General features: G+C 36.2%; 1 protein-coding gene across 9 annotated transcripts in view; it reads left to right on the forward strand.

Annotated features, from left to right (window-relative positions):
- Positions 1–23,172, forward strand: part of LOC131694076 (potassium voltage-gated channel subfamily KQT member 1) — a 1,057,856-nt gene that overhangs the window by 823,935 nt on the left and 210,749 nt on the right. The gene's annotated exons all lie outside the window — the stretch shown is intronic.

A 23,172-nucleotide genomic window follows, 5' to 3' on the forward strand; every position in this document is an offset into this window, starting at 1 on the left:
CGAAGTTACTATTGACCTAAAATAAGCCGTTTTGGCGTTAATAATAGATTACATGTTTTTGGTCATATTTCTGGCAATGGGAAATGATAAAAATCTTTCGTCCGCATTTAATGTTAAATATCTCTTTTGATAATAGTTCGATTTCAACAATCTATAGCTTCTTCGAAAGGTATTCGTTAAAGCTGTCCAAAAACATATAAATTGTTAATCTATGTTGTCAATTTCGGCAGATAATTAAAAAAAACTGCAAAAAACGCCATTTTTACGCATTTAAACATTCATATCTTGGAAACTAAACATCAGAATCAAAAACAAATTAATAGCGTTCATACTGTTTTTTTAGCTCTTTCATTTAAAATTGGTTTGGATAAGATCGGTTCAGCCATTGCTGAGAAACACGAATGAGAATTTGTCCGTTACATACACACACACAGACACACACACACACAGACATTGTCCCAAATCGTCGAGCTGAGTCGATTGGTATATAAGACTCGGCCCTCCGGGCCTCGGAAAAAATCTTGAAAGTTTGAGCGAATTCTATACATTTCTTTTATAAGAAATGTAAAACGTTGCTTTTGATAGTCATATAAATCTCATAACAATTTCTCAAAATACTGACGAAAAGTTTATCTCTGTCTCCTTCCTGGATCGGCTCTATAATGTTTTTTTGGCTTCACGTACTGGTTTAGTAGCGGGGATGTTATGGAGACAAAACATCCCCCGGAATATTTTATGTATTGAAAAATTGAATATTTTCGTCAAAAATGTGCCGAATGTTATAAACAGAATTCTCTAAATTTCATTTGCAAAAGTTATCTTCTAAGATGCCCGTTAAGCAAGCTAGAATCACCGCCGGGGCTCATTGGCGGAGTACCTAAAGGCTCATTTGGCTAAACGGAGTACCGAGAGAAATCCCACCACCGCTCTAGGAAACAGGTATCGGGAGAAATTTTGTCGCCGGGGAATTCTCAGTCGGAGTAAGGTGAGTTCATCGCGTGCTATCCGGGTAGGTTGCGACAAAGGTGGGATCTAAATAGCTCACGGAAATCGGAGCTAAATGGCTTATGGCATCAGGAGCTAAATGACGTACGCAGGGGATTGGCACGACGTAATAGATGCAGAGAATGACGGAAGGCAAGAGTTAAAACCTCGTGAGCAAAAGAAAGAGGTGATATGAAAGCACAACGCCCAACACAATCACAACACAAACCGAACAGACTTCTTCACTTTCGTAGAAATAGAGAACATGTCTGATAAAGCCTATAGCTCATTACCGCACTGGGTTAAGAACAATAAGCTTTAGCTACCTATACATAAGTTGTGTGCGAACCAATTGAGTTTTCAGTCAAAAGTTACTCCCACGTACTTAACTTGATCTCCGACAATAATTTGAGATTCAAAGAACTTCAACGGACGAGCTTCTGAGGTAATTTTTCGTGGCATGAAAAGTATAATTGATGTTTTATTTGGATTAACTGATAGTCCTACAACACATGCAACATGCTGCATGCTGCAACAAATCAACAAGTGGGTTAATTCGAATACCAGCAATATATGGAGTCATTAGGAATCCAAGCTCATTAAGTTATACCTCCCCAAGTAATTGGCGTCAAGGTTCCATAAAAGTGATGTCAGCTGACCACCTTGTGGACATCCGCGGTCACTCAGTCTCTTAATCTCTACTTATCCTAACTTTGAGCACATAGATTGCTTGCTAAGCATTGCGTGTATCCAATTTATGATATGTGAAGCGGCTTCCAAAAAGATTTTGAAAACACGTTGTTAAAAGCACCTGCCAAGAAAAACATTTTTTTTGCACAAAAACTTTCAATGTTTTAGAAAGGAACTTAAGAAATATTTCCCACCACGCTGATGGAATTATCCTGCTTCAAGACTACAAGTAAGAACTTTTTTCATAATATTCTTGAAATGTTCAAGTTGAAGTGGAAGTTGAAGTAGTCACAATTTTTAGAACAAATTCCCAAAAATTAGAACTATCCGAATTGAACTCGGACAGTCGTCGATGATGACTCCGTACAGGCAAATGTGTACCCAAACGACAATTGAGTATTTCATCTTCACCAGACGAGTACTCACCATTAACAGTTCTAATCTAACTGACATGAAAGTCTTTCGATTTCGAAAGTAACTTATTTAATTTCCTAACCTCGTTAACATTTATGCAAAGGCTTTTACAACCATTTCGATCAGAGGATCGCAAGTTCTGCAAGTTTTGCGAGCCAACCATCCTGCGTCTGCGATTCCAAGCTCTTCTACGTAACTTAAAGAATCTAGCAAGTTCGGCATACCACCAAGGGGTTAATCTAGAAGCACGCATAACTCAAAGCGGACAAACTGTTTACTTTTACTATTAGTGAGTTTGTTTTATCTTTCATCCAAGTCACTTGTAAATTAAATCCCTGGAAAATACCTAGTCGCTACGCCGTCTTCGTAAAGGTCCCAGTTCGAATAATTGGCAGATCTAGCACACGGTGTGGAAAAAAACTGCTTTTTTCGTTTTCGATTTTTGCGCTTTCTCTGTTCAACCTTAATAAACAAAAGCTCCTTTGCTAAATTTGACATTTCGCGCATGGAGACAATTTTAACCATCTTGACACAGGGCTAGGGCGATAATTTAAGTGAATCCTTACCAGGTTGCTTTTGGGTGCACTGTACATATTGTGTTTGCGAACGATTATGTAAACAAAACGCGTAATTCAGACTGTTCGTTCCTTCCTAAGCACTCACTGTACAAAGCAGACCCAACACCACCTAGTTTATCGTGAGACACATTTCCAACGGACATTAAAAATCATCTTTATATGCCTCACCATTTTCCAGCACCTAGCCACCTGTCTCACGGTGCGACAACAGAATACAAATCTTTTGTGCTGTTTGGCGTGCGTTACTTGGCCCGCCGCTGCCAACGAACGTTCTCCATAAACAACCTGTACCTTGTTTTGTATAAACTTTCCACTTAGCGAAATGTGTCGCTTCCCATTACAAGCTTCGGCTGCGAGATGAATAAGCGTGTTCCATCGTCGGAGAAAGTTTTCCGCAGGGGGTAACAGGTGAATAAATTAGATTTTATCCGGAATCGATTGATTCGGGAGTGGGTGCAGAGATTTAGCGGCGGAACTTTGTTGTAAGGTTGAGATTCGATCGGGTGCCTTAAATTGTGCGTTGAAAAATTAAGAGAGTATTTTCAGTGGAGTCCTGATCCTAAATTAAAGCAGACTGTCAGAAACGGCTATGATAAGAAATTGCGAATTTATGAGAATGTATCGGAATCGATGGGATTGAGCCGTTGCTTGTTTCATTTATCATAGAAACCTGTTGCAATACCACAACAGATCTAAATATTGGTCGCAGTGGTTCGTCTCCTCCAAATAATCTGTTGTAATATTGACTGCTCATAACATTCCGAGCCTTTTGGTAGTTCAAATTGACACAATACCAATCGATTTACCAATACGCTACGCCCACCCCCAAATGGATCATTTAACAAGACTTTAACTAAGAAAATAACACAAATGTGCTAAAAACAGTGAAATTATCTTGTTTAAGCGCGACGAAAACTCGAATCGAGTGCCCCTATTGTTGCGCAACCCTTTAACTCAATGCGTTGAACAAAGATGGCAGACGCTGCTCTAACCAACGGCTTCAAATCGGTAGCTTGATAATAGAAACATAGCGAAAATAGGCTCATCACTCTATATTTTATAAAAATTGTTTGAAGAACAATAGAGAATATATGCATGAGAAAATGATAAAATTTGAATGAAAAAATGCCCCAGATCTCTTCTCGTATTCTGATATGATAGTTCTTCATGAAAATCAATCAGCTTATGTAGAATGTTGTTACAGTACTGCTAATTGACACGGTGTGGAAAAAACTGCTTTTTTCGTTTTCGATTTTTGCCCCTATTCTTCGTTCAACCTTAACCCCTTATATCCTAGTATATGAAATTTCATACACAAATCCATCCAAGCGAGTAGACAAATATTTCCACACTGCTAAATAAGGTATTTACACACAGTTACACAAAGTTGCGTTCAAGAAATCCAACGAACGTTCAAAAATATTTGATTTTGTTTTTACAATTTTGCGTATTGTAAATATATTTTAAAAAACCCACACCGACAAATTTTAGACAAGTTTGCTGAAGACATGCAAGCTCTTGTTGTCATACTTTTCATTTTACAACAAATTTAAAATAAAAGATTAGGCTGTTTCTTAGTGTTTTTTTAGAAATACCGTTTTATATAAATAACTTTTACGGTATTGATTCAAAACTGAAGTAGTCTTCAGACAACTTTAAGATGGTTGTAAGGCGAATAATTCGTTTCATGACACACCATATTTAACTATTATCGTTGAAAAGATTTGAGCACTTTTTCATAATACTAATATCACTCATTGCAATGAGGTCATAATTCGAGGTATAATTGAGCAAAAAATGGCGAATGCAATATTTTTCATTTTTTCACAAAATCGATTTCAAAATTTCAATTTTGAATATTATAAGTGCTTCTTTATATCCTTTGAATAATAGAAGCTGGAGTTTTGATATGCATTTGAAAAAAAAATTGTCTTCAATGCTCGGAAAAATGTCTAAAAGATATGTTATAAACAAATGAAAACTGCAAAACTTATATTAAAAATTTGGTTTTTCATTAATTGACCCTTGGTGTTTAAATTACTTTCACTGTGGACAAGGTAAATGTTATAGTTTTGTGATAAAATTTTGCCCTTTACAAAACTTTTCTATTATTTTAAATAGTGAGAAGGGTGGTTCTAAATTTATTAAAAACCGGAAATTTAACTTTTCAATGGTACGAGATAGAGTTTCACAGTCACACAGAAAATTGAAGATCAAATTTTAATAAACTTTGCTGAAGACACTGGAATTCTATATCATGTACTTTTCATTTTACAAGAAATTTATCAAAAAAAAATGCAATGTTTATATATGCGGTTTTGATTTTTCATTAAGATGGCTTTAGAATTACTTTCAGATATTTGAAGGAGAACAGTTTGTCTCAATCTACTGAACCTCTTCTTTAGTTAGAAAGTTTTATCTACTTTTGACTAAAAATAAACTATTTTTCGAGTATATATTGCAAGATATATACAAATATCGTAGTTCTCATAACTTTGAAACGAAAGAATAGTAGATGGCGAATAAAGACAAATTATGTGCCCTAATTAATGTTCAAGTTGTGCAAAGGGCACTTTAGTGTAAAATGAAAGCTCCAAAAGTTGTAGAAATTAAACCGGTTTTTTAAGGAATACCTTAAAGTTCAAGGTAAAAGTGCTAAATCGTTCACTTAATCATCGGAACGTTTTCGTGTTTGTGAGATAGCAGCCGCAGGTGAAAGTGGATGATCGCGAAGGCCTATAGCATTTGTATGTCAACGTGTTTGATCATGTGAGCGTTTCTATGTCGCTAGCGTGTACGTAATATCGCGTGTATAAATTCTATTGTATAATTGTGTGTCGATTTGTATATTCGCGTTGGTTCTATAATGTAAGCGCGAAAAACGATTCTGATGTTTAATTTTGAGTGAACGGTTCAGAGAATGAGTGTGCCAATTTCCCTAGAGTTTCTGGTAATGTCGCCCTGAAACGTGTTGTGTAGTGTATATGAATGTAGATTTTTAAAGATTTATCGAACTGAAGGACCAAGACTACTTATACCAAAGTTAGGAGCTTCCGAACTTAACCGATTCATGATCGCGTAGCAACGAGCGTTTATATGTTCGCGCTTAAAGGGATCTTCTGGTTGTGAGCAAGAATTTTGAGCGTTTTATCCAGGATGGATAGCAAAAAAAACTACTCAAGATATTTTAATGCATTTTATTATTTTGTTATTTAAGCCTTTTTCTTATAATTCTGAAATTTAAAATATTTATTTATGTAGTCTTGACCTTGAAACGCCAGTAATTACGACTACGCAAAAAAACATTTTTCTCGAAAAACTCGTATCAGGCCGTAGCGACACTTCCGCTGATTAAATAAAAACTCATAAACACCCGATGTTCTAAATATTTCAGACAGGGGTTTGTCAACCCTAACGAAAACACAACTTTTGAAAAAACGGAATAAAAGATAAAAGCTTAAATAAAATATTATTCAATATATATATATATATATATATATATATATATATATATATATATATATATATATATATATATATATATATATATATATATATATATATATATATATATATATATATATATATATATATATATATATATATATATATATATATATATATATATATATATATATATATATATATATATATATATATATATATATATATATAGGGTTTTAATATAAGTTTTGCAGTTTTCATTTGTTTATAACATATCTTTTAGACATTTTTCCGAGCATTGAAGACAATTTTTTTTTCAAATGCATATCAAAACTCCAGCTTCTATTATTCAAAGGATATAAAGAAGCACTTATAATATTCAAAATTGAAATTTTGAAATCGATTTTGTGAAAAAATGAAAAATATTGCATTCGCCATTTTTTGCTCAATTATACCTCGAATTATGACCTCATTGCAATGAGTGATATTAGTATTATGAAAAAGTGCTCAAATCTTTTCAACGATAATAGTTAAATATGGTGTGTCATGAAACGAATTATTCGCCTTACAACCATCTTAAAGTTGTCTGAAGACTACTTCAGTTTTGAATCAATACCGTAAAAGTTATTTATATAAAACGGTATTTCTAAAAAAACACTAAGAAACAGCCTAATCTTTTATTTTAAATTTGTTGTAAAATGAAAAGTATGACAACAAGAGCTTGCATGTCTTCAGCAAACTTGTCTAAAATTTGTCGGTGTGGGTTTTTTAAAATATATTTACAATACGCAAAATTGTAAAAACAAAATCAAATATTTTTGAACGTTCGTTGGATTTCTTGAACGCAACTTTGTGTAACTGTGTGTAAATACCTTATTTAGCAGTGTGGAAATATTTGTCTACTCGCTTGGATGGATTTGTGTATGAAATTTCATATACTAGGATATAAGGGGTTAAGGTTGAACGAAGAATAGGGGCAAAAATCGAAAACGAAAAAAGCAGTTTTTTCCACACCGTGTCAATTAGCAGTACTGTAACAACATTCTACATAAGCTGATTGATTTTCATGAAGAACTATCATATCAGAATACGAGAAGAGATCTGGGGCATTTTTTCATTCAAATTTTATCATTTTCTCATGCATATATTCTCTATTGTTCTTCAAACAATTTTTATAAAATATAGAGTGATGAGCCTATTTTCGCTATGTTTCTATTATCAAGCTACCGATTTGAAGCCGTTGGTTAGAGCAGCGTCTGCCATCTTTGTTCAACGCATTGAGTTAAAGGGTTGCGCAACAATAGGGGCACTCGATTCGAGTTTTCGTCGCGCTTAAACAAGATAATTTCACTGTTTTTAGCACATTTGTGTTATTTTCTTAGTTAAAGTCTTGTTAAATGATCCATTTGGGGGTGGGCGTAGCGTATTGGTAAATCGATTGGTATTGTGTCAATTTGAACTACCAAAAGGCTCGGAATGTTATGAGCAGTCAATATTACAACAGATTATTTGGAGGAGACGAACCACTGCGACCAATATTTAGATCTGTTGTGGTATTGCAACAGGTTTCTATGATAAATGAAACAAGCAACGGCTCAATCCCATCGATTCCGATACATTCTCATAAATTCGCAATTTCTTATCATAGCCGTTTCTGACAGTCTGCTTTAATTTAGGATCAGGACTCCACTGAAAATACTCTCTTAATTTTTCAACGCACAATTTAAGGCACCCGATCGAATCTCAACCTTACAACAAAGTTCCGCCGCTAAATCTCTGCACCCACTCCCGAATCAATCGATTCCGGATAAAATCTAATTTATTCACCTGTTACCCCCTGCGGAAAACTTTCTCCGACGATGGAACACGCTTATTCATCTCGCAGCCGAAGCTTGTAATGGGAAGCGACACATTTCGCTAAGTGGAAAGTTTATACAAAACAAGGTACAGGTTGTTTATGGAGAACGTTCGTTGGCAGCGGCGGGCCAAGTAACGCACGCCAAACAGCACAAAAGATTTGTATTCTGTTGTCGCACCGTGAGACAGGTGGCTAGGTGCTGGAAAATGGTGAGGCATATAAAGATGATTTTTAATGTCCGTTGGAAATGTGTCTCACGATAAACTAGGTGGTGTTGGGTCTGCTTTGTACAGTGAGTGCTTAGGAAGGAACGAACAGTCTGAATTACGCGTTTTGTTTACATAATCGTTCGCAAACACAATATGTACAGTGCACCCAAAAGCAACCTGGTAAGGATTCACTTAAATTATCGCCCTAGCCCTGTGTCAAGATGGTTAAAATTGTCTCCATGCGCGAAATGTCAAATTTAGCAAAGGAGCTTTTGTTTATTAAGGTTGAACAGAGAAAGCGCAAAAATCGAAAACGAAAAAAGCAGTTTTTTTCCACACCGTGTGCTAGATCTGCCAATTATTCGAACTGGGACCTTTACGAAGACGGCGTAGCGACTAGGTATTTTCCAGGGATTTAATTTACAAGTGACTTGGATGAAAGATAAAACAAACTCACTAATAGTAAAAGTAAACAGTTTGTCCGCTTTGAGTTATGCGTGCTTCTAGATTAACCCCTTGGTGGTATGCCGAACTTGCTAGATTCTTTAAGTTACGTAGAAGAGCTTGGAATCGCAGACGCAGGATGGTTGGCTCGCAAAACTTGCAGAACTTGCGATCCTCTGATCGAAATGGTTGTAAAAGCCTTTGCATAAATGTTAACGAGGTTAGGAAATTAAATAAGTTACTTTCGAAATCGAAAGACTTTCATGTCAGTTAGATTAGAACTGTTAATGGTGAGTACTCGTCTGGTGAAGATGAAATACTCAATTGTCGTTTGGGTACACATTTGCCTGTACGGAGTCATCATCGACGACTGTCCGAGTTCAATTCGGATAGTTCTAATTTTTGGGAATTTGTTCTAAAAATTGTGACTACTTCAACTTCCACTTCAACTTGAACATTTCAAGAATATTATGAAAAAAGTTCTTACTTGTAGTCTTGAAGCAGGATAATTCCATCAGCGTGGTGGGAAATATTTCTTAAGTTCCTTTCTAAAACATTGAAAGTTTTTGTGCAAAAAAAATGTTTTTCTTGGCAGGTGCTTTTAACAACGTGTTTTCAAAATCTTTTTGGAAGCCGCTTCACATATCATAAATTGGATACACGCAATGCTTAGCAAGCAATCTATGTGCTCAAAGTTAGGATAAGTAGAGATTAAGAGACTGAGTGACCGCGGATGTCCACAAGGTGGTCAGCTGACATCACTTTTATGGAACCTTGACGCCAATTACTTGGGGAGGTATAACTTAATGAGCTTGGATTCCTAATGACTCCATATATTGCTGGTATTCGAATTAACCCACTTGTTGATTTGTTGCAGCATGCAGCATGTTGCATGTGTTGTAGGACTATCAGTTAATCCAAATAAAACATCAATTATACTTTTCATGCCACGAAAAATTACCTCAGAAGCTCGTCCGTTGAAGTTCTTTGAATCTCAAATTATTGTCGGAGATCAAGTTAAGTACGTGGGAGTAACTTTTGACTGAAAACTCAATTGGTTCGCACACAACTTATGTATAGGTAGCTAAAGCTTATTGTTCTTAACCCAGTGCGGTAATGAGCTATAGGCTTTATCAGACATGTTCTCTATTTCTACGAAAGTGAAGAAGTCTGTTCGGTTTGTGTTGTGATTGTGTTGGGCGTTGTGCTTTCATATCACCTCTTTCTTTTGCTCACGAGGTTTTAACTCTTGCCTTCCGTCATTCTCTGCATCTATTACGTCGTGCCAATCCCCTGCGTACGTCATTTAGCTCCTGATGCCATAAGCCATTTAGCTCCGATTTCCGTGAGCTATTTAGATCCCACCTTTGTCGCAACCTACCCGGATAGCACGCGATGAACTCACCTTACTCCGACTGAGAATTCCCCGGCGACAAAATTTCTCCCGATACCTGTTTCCTAGAGCGGTGGTGGGATTTCTCTCGGTACTCCGTTTAGCCAAATGAGCCTTTATCAAAAAAAAATGCAATGTTTATATATGCGGTTTTGATTTTTCATTAAGATGGCTTTAGAATTACTTTCAGATATTTGAAGGAGAACAGTTTGTCTCAATCTACTGAACCTCTTCTTTAGTTAGAAAGTTTTATCTACTTTTGACTAAAAATAAACTATTTTTCGAGTATATATTGCAAGATATATACAAATATCGTAGTTCTCATAACTTTGAAACGAAAGAATAGTAGATGGCGAATAAAGACAAATTATGTGCCCTAATTAATGTTCAAGTTGTGCAAAGGGCACTTTAGTGTAAAATGAAAGCTCCAAAAGTTGTAGAAATTAAACCGGTTTTTTAAGGAATACCTTAAAGTTCAAGGTAAAAGTGCTAAATCGTTCACTTAATCATCGGAACGTTTTCGTGTTTGTGAGATAGCAGCCGCAGGTGAAAGTGGATGATCGCGAAGGCCTATAGCATTTGTATGTCAACGTGTTTGATCATGTGAGCGTTTCTATGTCGCTAGCGTGTACGTAATATCGCGTGTATAAATTCTATTGTATAATTGTGTGTCGATTTGTATATTCGCGTTGGTTCTATAATGTAAGCGCGAAAAACGATTCTGATGTTTAATTTTGAGTGAACGGTTCAGAGAATGAGTGTGCCAATTTCCCTAGAGTTTCTGGTAATGTCGCCCTGAAACGTGTTGTGTAGTGTATATGAATGTAGATTTTTAAAGATTTATCGAACTGAAGGACCAAGACTACTTATACCAAAGTTAGGAGCTTCCGAACTTAACCGATTCATGATCGCGTAGCAACGAGCGTTTATATGTTCGCGCTTAAAGGGATCTTCTGGTTGTGAGCAAGAATTTTGAGCGTTTTATCCAGGATGGATAGCAAAAAAAACTACTCAAGATATTTTAATGCATTTTATTATTTTGTTATTTAAGCCTTTTTCTTATAATTCTGAAATTTAAAATATTTATTTATGTAGTCTTGACCTTGAAACGCCAGTAATTACGACTACGCAAAAAAACATTTTTCTCGAAAAACTCGTATCAGGCCGTAGCGACACTTCCGCTGATTAAATAAAAACTCATAAACACCCGATGTTCTAAATATTTCAGACAGGGGTTTGTCAACCCTAACGAAAACACAACTTTTGAAAAAACGGAATAAAAGATAAAAGCTTAAATAAAATATTATTCAATATATATATATATATATATATATATATATATATATATATATATATATATATATATATATATATATATATATATATATATATATATATATATATATATATATATATATATATATATATATATATATATATATATATATATATATATATATATATATATATATATATATATATATATATATATATATATATATATATATATATATATATATATATATTCCATAGATTCATAAATTTTCCCTAGGTATAGATTCCAAATATGAAAAACAACGAAAAAAATCGAATTTTTGAAATCGTACAACCAACCCCTCAAGATTGACAATTCACATTACCTCTGCGGCGTTTCGTGTTTACGATATCGCGGACGTAGGTGTTCGTGGATTAGCGCCATTGTATGGTCGCCTTTGTGACCAAGTTTTTGTTATCGCGAAAAAGCCTCGAGCGTTTGTATGTTGGCGTTTTTGATCGCGAGAGCTAGCGTGCATGTAACTTTCCGAGTATGTATTCGATAGTATAAGCGGGTGGTCATTTACATATTTGCGTAGATAGTTGAATGTTCACGCGGAGTGCGAGTCTGATGTTTAATGTTGAGTGTGTAGTGCAGATACTAAAAGCGAGTGAATTCTCTATCTGTTCTTAAACTTGTGTAGAGCATATAAGTGTCATTTATTTATTATTTTTTTAGGATGGTCCAATTTAACACATAACCTTAGCCTGCTAGGTACAAGCGTAGGGACTTCCGGACATGACCGGTTCATGATCGCGTGGGAACGCCCGTTTGTGTAATCGTACTTGAAACCACGCTTATGTATGCGAAATAATGATAAAATTTGTATATGTATGTATATTCGCGTCTAGGTTCGAAACGATTCGATAATCAGTAATTCGAATAATTTCGTACTATCGATAAGCGTTCGTTAATCAAATCAATTCTATTAATTTGCTACTATTAATCGATTACCTCATTCGTTTAGCAACATAAGGGGCCGTACACAAATGACGTAGCTTTTTTTTGGCGATTTTTGTCCCCTCCCTCCCCCCTCGTAGCATTTGGTCACAAAATTCTAACCTCCCCCTCGTAAATAACGTAGCATTTACCTACCCCCCCCCCCCTCTCATCCTGAGCAACGCGACCGGGGGATGAAAAAAAAATACATATGTTTTTCTATTACTTTAAATACTTGTCTTTTAAAATGTTTGACGATTTTTATCAACATCATTATAACAGCAAATTGCGTACAAAATAAGTCCATTTCTTGATAAATATACTGGTGATAGTTTGTTTTGAATTTTATATGTCAAGGAGAGCATGTAGAGAAGTTCTCTCAGTTCACAATCCTGCTGCTACCAATGATATACGTTCACCTAAATTATTAAATTTTATTTGGTTGAATCCGATGAGAAAATTTAATTCAGCTACCAAACTAAAACATTAGCTAACTAATGTAGCAACTTAAATCCGCATACAAAACTTTTTCGTATTTTTGCGAGCTTGTAAGTCTGCGAATCGTAAAATTTTCCTCATGAAAAACCGCATGAGTAACTTGTGTGAATTTAAATTTATTGCTCTTGGGAATGGAGGCACAGGTTTTGGAGGTTTTCTCTAATCAATGGGTTTTGACACCCGTCAAAAAAAATTCATACTTAATGCTACGTCGCACAACTTCTGACCCTACCCTCCCCCTCGTCACACTTCGTCTCAAATTTGGTATACCCTCCCTACCCCCCAAAATGCTACGTCATTTATGCATGACCCCTAAGAACAGATTGATAAATAATTAGTATCAGTAACAGAAGTGAGTGTTTTCAAAAAATTTTATTCAAAGAATAAAAATGATAAAACGTAAGCTCCCTTATCTCACTGGAGTCTCCTACTATGGTGCCCTGAGGCCTGTTGTCTAGTGTACATAAATTCCGTATTTTAGAGTAGAAGCTCCCGGACGAGTACAATTCATGATCGCACGAGAGCGGGCGTTTGTATGTTGGCACTTTACCCAGCGTTTATAAATTCATAAGTGCCAACAGGTTGATTTAATAGGCAAGGCGTTTTTAAGATTGCAAGATCGTGGACGTAGCTATGCGTGAAAGATCGTGTTCGTTACCGGGTTTGTATTATCGCGGAAATCAAGAGCGTTTGTGTGTTAATGTTCGCGTTTTTTATCGCGTCGACATTTTTAGGCGAAAGTGTGAAACGCATACATCATGACATCTGCAATTGACTACTATCAAAGCGTATTGTAATCAATATCTTCAAGCAACTTTCATTTTATTTAACCTGAAATGCATTCAATAAACGTGGTACAATTTAAAACAGAAAGGTTCAAAGATCTGCTGCCTACCCAACTGCATTACACGATGATTGTTTTTATACAGCTTGATCCTTTGGAAGTTAGTCGAAGTGAATTGTCATCCCGCCACGGGGAACTCACAATTTACAAATACAGTACTCCCGTACGTTAAACAAGCACATACCAGTCTGGTGCTGTGAATAAATATTCCAAATGAAAAGCACGTCGTCACAAAATATGCTGTATCTTGTCGGGATGTGGGTCCTGATTACTTCATCCATCGCGATAGTATTCGTCACGCAACGGATGAGACTTAAAAAGACCTTATTAAGTACTAATTAACTGGATGGTTGCCAAGATGTGTACGGAGTGGTTCAGTGTGGGAAACATATCGCGCTGAACATGTACCGACATATCTCTCACTCAATCCACCGATGACGATGACATGGTAGAACTTATTTTCAGTACGTGCTTCCTGTAATTTCTGCCTAATAACTGATGGAACGTATAATTAATGTAGGGGAAGAAAGCGCAGAGCTTTCAGCTAATTATCAACTTCTTTGTCCTCTCTATGCTATATACCTATCACGCTATCATTCATTGACGTACAAAGAGCTACATAGTTTTGGACTCTGACTGAACAGCAACAAAATACTGGAGACGAATTTTAGATGAACCATCTAATCCCGTTTGACTCGAACAATGAGTTAGTGGTAATTTGCTAACCCTGTACAGCCCAACCCCGCCTTTTGGTGGGTTACTGGAATTCCTTGAAAAATATGCAAAACTCGATTGTATGCTATCACTACTACAAAAACCACGCAGGATTCCCATTAATCTTAACCTTGTTTATCTGTTGAAATGATTATGTTGAATAAATCCGACATTAAAAGTTGAAAATTGGAGAAAAACGTCAAGAGAAAAAATTTTGTTTATGGCAAAGAAAATTTGTTAAAAGTTTATCATATTTTTTGTATGAAAAATGAAAAAAAAATATTTATAATTAGCTGTAAAACTATGCTGTGGGCTTAGTGGAAATTATAACTATAAGCAAAAAATCTGAACATGTTAAATTGTTAGACATTTTTGAGGATTAAAATACGTAACTTTTGTGAACTGCGCATATGTTTTTCGGTTTTTTCATTACAAAAACAATCTACAATAACTTTTAGAGGCAAAACAAAAAAATTTTGGCAGCGGAGGGATAAGCATGAAACCTAAAGACCGACACCGACGAACAGCAACCCCTGAGTAATCCAATCGCCAAAAATCGGTTAGCTACATACAAGAAATATCTCAATCATTTCGTTTTCTGATCGAATACTTCCGAGCCTGCATTACTCGTTTATATTGTCCTGTTGTACACCATCTCGAATAACTGACGGCAGACTAAAGCATCAAGTTGGATACAAGACTTGGTACGTCGACGTACTTCATTGCATATTCAAAGCGCGTTTGATCTTCAATTGTCGTCAATTTGGTTTTACTTCCGTTCCGGATTTGGTCGTGGCGATTGTCAGGCAAATATATACGACGCCATATATGTTCTGTAGAGGAAGGACCACTGATATTTTGTTTCGCAAATGACATTGACACGATGCGAACTGAGGTTATGGCTGGTTTACCGTTTCTATACAATATGTCGGAACGAGTTTTTCGACTTTTGAATTGAATGTCTGCTACATTGAACATATTGGCTTCATAGTACATAATTTGATTCTCATGAATTTTTACAGTGTTCCAAGTGTAGTTATAGTGGTTTTTTTCTACCGCTTTGAGAAATTCTGGAACACAGTATAAATATAGTTTAAGATCTTTGTTTAAAAACTACTAATTTTAATACTTATACCAATTTCGGCAGTTTTCTTCAAATAACATTTTACAAATCGTTTATAAACGTGTACTAACCAATAGTCTTCCGGCAACAACGCAGTTATTTTATGATATATTTATCGATAAACTAAAAATTAAAACACCTTTATTTTGCTTTCGTTACCATGAGCATTTGATTGAAATGATTCCAAAACATTTTCATCCTGCCCTACTTTTAAAATTCATTCAATTCATAAGATGGTGTTGGTAGCCACCATATCTACATATTGTTTCCAGATATTCAAATCACATCAGAGCACGGAGAAGCAACATCGTTGAATCAAAACAAAAACCCCAATTTTCCAATCATCCGCTTCGCATACCTTATGCTCGAAGGCCATGAGGTGTAGGGCCGCCGCGGTACAGCGTAAAATAGAACCACGTTGTGTTTTCAACATTTTCATACTTCCTCTAATGGTTTTCACTCGACGGCGCGTAGATTTATTGCATGTTAATTAAAACAGTATTCGGAATTCCCGCCATGCCGGGAGATGTTCGGCGTGGAAATTTTCGGAGCCGTCGATTCACTGTTCGAATGTGTCCGTTCCTAACCGTTCTACTTATATAGCCGCTGGGCTAGGGATGCTTTGGGTATGGTGTAAATGTTTAACGTCAAGGGATTGTCAATAAAATACAGAACAAGCCGGGTGTTTGGCCTAACAACAAACATTAGGAAAAGGGTGACTATCTAACGCACACCATGGAAATGTCAATTGATTTTTACTTCTTATCCCACCTATTAAGGCTCCCGTTTTGCCATGCGGGAACAGAAATTTGCGACGAACGAAACGACCACAGCTGTCAATTTCGAAACGAGTGAATCCAGCGACCGACGTTACCGGATTGTGCGTTTCAAGATTCCCTTCGAGTCGGTATTCAAGCAGTGGACGCCGCTATCCAGCATGCAAGGTAGGATTCTTTCAGTTGCTCTTTTGGACCGGTGGAAAGAGTAAGATTTACTTAAGCTTCGTGTAACGAATAGTTCAATCTGACTTGGCGCCAATTTATCAATTCGAATATCCAATTAGTATTTTTTTCGACAAATTTTACTCCAAGCAACTTTCAGATTTTTTCAGGTGCTCAAATCGTTTCAAGATATCACATTATTTAACCTTTTCGCTAAGCAGGTGTGGAAATCCAGTTTCTCTAATTTCTCTGAATGGAAAATCTAAAAATGAACTACGCTTCAACAACAGGATATATCATATTTGCTTATTGTTAAATACACAACAAACTGCCATGTTGCATAGTTTGAAGATAGCTTATGCATAATTATTTATGAAATTGCATTCAAAGATGCTCTAAGTCAGCTGTTCTCAACCAAGATTAAATGAACCCCTGTAGGTGCCTAGACAGTAGGTTGATCATATATCCTAGTTTCCCAGGACCTATCCTGGTTTGGAACTAACGGTACTGGTGTCCTGGGACGTCAAGGAAAACGCGTGAATTGTACTGGTTTTTATCCTATAAGCCTATTTTTTAATAAAGCCTTTCGATTCATTCTGGTGCACGTAGCAGTTATGGCCGACCGCAACCATAACTGAGACGTAAACCCCGAGGTAAATTATTCCACAAACAGAGTACGAGAAACTACAACCCGAAACTATTCGAACATCTCTTGCCTTGTAGAATTTTTCTATCTTGCTTGAAATCCGCAAACATCTCCATTTAGCTTCTTTATTGCTTGTTCAGACTTTATTCAGCCTATTTTCTCATATCAAAGATTTGTTCCGCATTTATTGTTTGTTGGGATGTTTCGGGTTCATAAAAGAGCGAGACAACAATAACTGCAAAGGAATAACTTAATTGAGCGCTGTTTCGAGCTTCTGATTATGGACACCCTTCAGCGACTAACCTGCCATGTCTAACATCTTACATAACAGGTAACATGGAACGGCACGCTCAAACTGATATTACTTCCACCTATCTGCCGCTTTTGATAGAGTGATAGGAGAAAATTCTAAATAAGTAGTCTTTGCATTCGTTCGATCCTAGCTCACAGAGCATTGAAGACTACCAGACATTTACTTTTACGTCAAGAATAGCCCAGGGAGTTTACTTTGGGCCGTTGATGTTTCTGCTTTACTTCAATGACGTGTATTTAGCGCTAACGACTCCTCGGCGGCAGGGTTACCATATTGACAGATTTTTCTGTAATGTCACAGATTTTTTCATAATTTTTGATCACAGATTCTTTTTCACAGATGACAGATTTTTGGCATTTTGATGAAAATTTCACAGATTTTTGGAATTACTGTGATTTTTCAGAGATTTTTTGGAAATTTATCACAGATTTCCACAGATTTTTTTCCATTTTTAGTCATCACAGATGGTAAAAAGATTTTTTTGCCGAAACACAGATTTCAATGTGGCATCCCTGGTCCTTCGCAGACAATTTAAAAATATTTCGTCTCATATGCTCGCTCAATTGAGAATTGTAGATTTCTCCAACAATAGCTTCAAATCTTCGTTAATTGTGGTGTAGCATACGTGTGTATAAATCCGAACAAGTGCTCGGTGAGCGAATTCTCACGAAAGGCATTCTGGCAGACCCCCGGGGGAGAGCATCGCCAGACACGTTCGAGCGAGACGTAACGTTTTTCACTCGCCTGAAATGATCACCCTACTAAACAGGGAGTACCATGGTGGATGCTGTTGAAGAATTCCACGAAAATCCGTCTGCAAATCCTTAAAATTGTGATTGACTATCTTAGATTCCGATGAAACTTGTCAGGTTTCACCGACATTGAAGACTAAATATTTTCCACAGTCAATACGACTATTTACAATTTTCAAAAGGACGTAAAAGTATTTACAAGTAGCATCATCGAAAAAAAAAAGTTGGATTGCCGTATTTTATACAACAAAACTATCTGAGAACGAATTACAGGAAATTAATACACAAAAAAATGCATTGAAAAAAATTCATTTCACAAAAATAAAAATTTATGGGAATGAATTAATGGGAAATATACAAATCGGAAAACTAGAAGTGACAGAACCATTAAATACAGGCTTAAAATCTTTTGTCTTCTGCTAGCAGGAGTCGATCAGTATTTCTACGAATCACTCAACATGCCTCACGGCAAAGCCAGACTTATCCCTCTTTACCATGAGGACCGACAAAGTAAAGAGTAAAGTTACCTTTTTGTGTTTTTAACGACATTCAATTAGCAAGGGACTGGAAAGTATATTTTTCAATATTAAGAGCCATAGTACTCAAGGGTGAGCAAGGAGTTGAAGGAAGAAAGTTTACAAAAGCGCGGGAAATGGTCATATGAGCAAGCTTAGAGTTTACCGGCGACATAACCCATGATGCAGACACAGGTGATTCGCATTTCCAATACCAAAAGATCCTGACGCCTTCGGTAGCAGACAAAGGGTTAAGTCGCCGGTAAACTCTAAACTTGCTCATATGACCCTTTCCACACTTTTCTAAACTTTCTCCAACTCCTTGCTCACCCTTGAGTACTATGGCTCTTAATATTGAAAAATATGCCTCATTTTCCAGTCCCTTGCTAATTGAATGTCGTTAAAACATAAAAAAAGGAAAATTGACTCACTCTTAGTCGTTAATAAAAAAGGAAAAAAAATAAAGAGTAAAGAGTAAATCGTGTTAGAGATGTAAAAAAACTTTTTTAGTGTATTTGGATCGTGAAGTAGCTTTCACTAAAAAGTTTTATTAACAACAACTTTAAACATATTTTCATAATTCATACTACTTGCAGTCAATTTTTTTTAAAATGATTGTAAATGCCATTTCAAATCAAAATGCCCAAAAATTTTCTGAAATGTGGTGGTTCTCGATATATTTTTAATTTTATTATAACACTATTATCCTGATTTATTACGACCTCAAAAGACCCATAGGAATTCCTGTAACTTTTTCATTGACATCAAGGCAATATTGTAAATTATTTTATTGATATAGCTTTCAACTAGCTAACAACCGAAATATGATTCAACTTTGTAGGTTGATCATCAGACCTTGTGGATGAATAATATTTTAGTTGTTTTCGTGTAGCTTTCAAATAGTTTACAATATCGCCTTGATGTCAAAAAGAAAAGTTACAAGAAAATTTTATGAACATTTTGAAAAACCTACTGTTGTTCATTGAAAAACGCGAATAACTTATGAAAATATCGTAATAAAATACAATACTTGCGTCGTTAAAACAAAATTTAAAATACCTCGAGGGCAGCATTTCTGAAATTTTTTGTAAATAATATTTTTATTTGAAATGGCGTTCAATATTAAAATTGTATTTTTGACTGCAAGTGGTATGAATTATACAATATGTTTAATGTTGTTGTTGGGACGACTTTTTCAATGAAAGCTTCTCCATGATTTAAATACACTGGAAAAGTTTTTTGCGTCTTTAACCCTCCGGTATTCGCACGAATGGCTCCCCGAATAAGCGGCCGCTAGTGCTGAAAGAAGATTTCGCTGGAGTTTCGAATGTGTTGCACTAAATTAATAATTAAATTTTTAGATTTTTGACTTAAGTGCCACCACCTTATTTAGGACTGGTGGTACCCCACGGGGAAAAACGATCGCAAATGGTGAGTGAAGCTAAGCAATCATGTGAAAAAAAATCCCTCAGAGGCGAGATACGAACTCGCAACCTTTGAGACTCCGGCCAAATGCGCTAACCCTTACGCTATCCCTGGGTATGATGACATTTAGATCAACACGGGTTCTTCCCAGGTAGATCAACATCCACGAATTTAGCACAGTTCACTTCACACTGTATTAAAAGTTTAGAATGCAGAGCACAAGTGGATACTATTTATACAGATCTCAAAACAGCGTTCGATCGTGTTGATCACTCGCTCCTACTGGCGAAGATAGAAAGATTGGGTGCCTCACTCAACTTCACCAAGTGGCTTAAATCATACCTTGTAGGCCGTACCTTATCTGTCAAACTAGGAAATGTGAGTCACATAACTTTATAAATTTATCAGGTGTGCCCCAGAGTAGTAATCTTGGACCCTTGCTGTTCTCCTTGTTCTTCAATGACGTTTGTAATGTCCTTCCACCAGGATGCAAACTTATCTATGCAGATGACCTTAAACTGTTTCTTATTGTACGATCTGAATTGGACTGCATTGAACTACAGCGACAACTAGATGAATTTTGTAACTGGTGTACTCGAAATCGGTTGACTATCAGTGTATCCAAATGCTCAGTAATTTCTGTCACGCGAAGAAAAAATCCAATTTTGTGGTGTTATACTATCTCAGGGAAACTACTGGATAGAGTGTCAGTTGTCAGGGACCTTGGTGTACAGCTGGATTCTAAATTGACGTTTAGAGATCACTATTCCCACATCATTGCGAAAGCCAACCGGAACCTTGGTTTTATCATTAGAATAGCCAAAGAGTTTACTGACCCATACCGTCTGAGAGCACTGTACTTCACTCTTGTACGCTCCATCCTGGAAGCTTCAGCTGTCATTTGGTGCCCGTACACAAATGTCTGGATTACCAGAATTGAATCTATGAAAGCTAGGTTTCTCCGATATGCCCTTAAAACCCTGCCATGGCGCAACCCGATAGAGTTGCCACCTTACATTGAACGCTATCATCTGCTCGACATGGACCCTCTTTCAAAAAGGCGAAATATATCCAGAGCCGTGTTTGTAGGGAAAGTTCTAACTGGTGAAATAGATGCCCCAAATATACTTTCTCAGATTAATGTAAATGTGCCCGCTAGAAGTATAAGATCGTGGAATTTTTTAAGACTTGACTATCAAAGTACTGATTATGGACAGAATGAACCCATAAGGGCGATGTGTAGCGTATTTAATAATGTTTATAGGAGTGGGCGTAGCGTATTGGTAAATCGATTGCCTTGTACGCAGCGCACCTGGGTTCGAGTCCCGACCCCGCACATAGGGTTAGAAATTTTTCCTAAAAGATTTTTCTAACCCGAAGAGGCGAATGACCTTAAGGTTAAAACCTCTATAATTGTAATAAAAAAAAAAAAAAAAATGATGTTTATGAATGTTTTGACTTCTCTGTATCAAGTGACGTTTTTAAAAATAGGCTTAAACGGCTAACTTAGTGCATAAGATGTGATTTAGATAGGGATTTTGATTTGTTAGATGTATTATTAGTAACACATTGTAATGTAATGCAATGTAATGTAATGTAATGTGTAATATTGTTTAATGTGTATATGTGAAAAGATAATGAGGTTTTTACGCGCATTTGGAGGTTGTTTGATGGACTCCAAATGGGCTTTTCCTCATTCTATATTTCATGTAGACCATGTAGGTCAGATGAAAATAAAATAAATAAATAAAAACATCCCAGAAAGAACACATGATTATCGCACTGGCGACGGTGATCGTACCTTGCCAGCAAAGCGAGATTCACATACAACGGCAGCTGACCATCCTAACATATTTTGATCTTTCAAATTTTCCCGCCAGATACCAAGGCCCTGGTTTTTTTATTATCGTCTGATGTCTAATTTTTAGTTCATTACCCATCGTACTTCGGTGGGTGACAGATCTAATGAAGACTATCGATTTCTGGTCCCTTGCCCAGTGAACAGGGCTATGACGGGAGCGAACCCGCCGTTCGAATTTTTGGTTTTGGACTTAAGTGCCAATACTTTTTTTAGGACTGGTGGTATCCAACGGGGAAAAACGATCGCAAATGGTGAGTGAAGCTAAGCAATCATGTGAAAAAAATTCCCCCAGAGGCGAGATGTTGCACTAAATACAACGGCGAGAATGCCGGAGGGTTAAAATAATAAATATTGAACTGTTGACATTTTATGATGAGGAAATGCATATGACATTATTGAGGCATAATTACACGGATTAATTGTTTTTGTTGGAACAAAATATTCCAAATATCTCCTCAACTATTGCATTTTGGAATTTTGTTTTGTTGTCAATTGAATTTTGATTTAGAATGATACTTACAATCATAATCTTTAATAAAATTACAGTTTTGTTTGTTAATTAGTATGAAATTTTAAATCACGTATAAATTTATCGTTAGAAACTCATTTTTACCGATAAGTTCTCTATCATGCATATAAAATGTCTATTTTGTCCATTCAGATAGTTTTGCTATTTAAAATACATTAATAGAACAAAAATTGAAATTACTGTGCGCAGAAACGTCTACGGCCTTTTGAAAAATTGCTCTTGTATCAAAATATTGCAATTTCCAGAGAAAATCAAGGAGATTTATAAAACATACACAACTGCAAAGTTTCGTTCGTATCGGCGATGCTCCTATTTTGTGGTCGGCCGGTTTCTCATTGAATTCCTCTGTTTCGCAAATAAAACGTAGAAGCAGAAAAATAAACTAAGTATTTATTCGTGAAGTGGTTTGTGTTGGTAAATTCATGTTATATATTCCGATGTACGAAGTTCAATATGTAACAGTGTTTAATGGCTCACACATAGGGTTCGTCGCGGTTGCGGTAATTACCGCAACCGCGCGGTATTTACCGCACCCGCACCGCAAAAACTGCGGTGCGGAGAGTCACTTTTTCCCGCGGTTGCGGTGCGGGAAATGAGCTTTCACCGCGCGGTATTACCGCAACCGCACTTCAAAAAATAAATGAAAAAGTCTGCATGAAAAAGTGAATTAAAACTATGACTTTTACCATTTGAGAAGGACGCAACTAGATTTATTTTCTTAACGAATGCTTAGCAATGCCATT

This window comes from Topomyia yanbarensis, chromosome 3, assembly GCF_030247195.1.
Source record: "Topomyia yanbarensis strain Yona2022 chromosome 3, ASM3024719v1, whole genome shotgun sequence".
Taxonomy (NCBI): domain Eukaryota; kingdom Metazoa; phylum Arthropoda; class Insecta; order Diptera; family Culicidae; genus Topomyia; species Topomyia yanbarensis.